General features: G+C 40.6%; 1 pseudogene; it reads left to right on the top strand.

Annotated features, from left to right (window-relative positions):
* LOC138055608 (uncharacterized) overlaps positions 1-83 on the top strand; it is a 1,113-nt pseudogene extending 1,030 nt beyond the window's left edge.
* The last annotated feature ends 338 nt before the right edge of the window (positions 84-421 follow it).

Consider the following 421-nt stretch of genomic DNA (forward strand, 5'->3'; position numbering starts at 1 on the left):
AAAACCTCAATATGACCAGAACGGCTGAAGAAGCAGTCATATTATATTCCACTTTGCTTGAGAGCATTGAAGACCTAGTTTAATTCAGTCTCGTGTGCTCGGAATGCATGTAAACTCTCTCTACTTCAGAAAAGGGTCTTCTTATTGTTCGAGGATTAAGAAGCACATAATTTTTTTAAAAAATTCCTTTGATGACTATGAGCCTGTATGCTTCAAGTATTGTGCAATAAAGGTACCTTTTCGCTCGAGTGACTCCTTGAACGTCGGTGGCTAAGCATCATATTGGACAGTTGACTGAGCTGACGACCGACATTTTATTCCACTGAGAGCCAGTGTTTGATGTAAGACCAGTTTGTTTCTCTCTACATGGATGTGTAGGCTGACATTCTTGACTAACGCATGTTTGGCATCATGCAGACGT

Source organism: Montipora capricornis, chromosome 7, assembly GCF_036669925.1.
Source record: "Montipora capricornis isolate CH-2021 chromosome 7, ASM3666992v2, whole genome shotgun sequence".
NCBI classification, from domain to species: Eukaryota; Metazoa; Cnidaria; class Anthozoa; order Scleractinia; family Acroporidae; genus Montipora; species Montipora capricornis.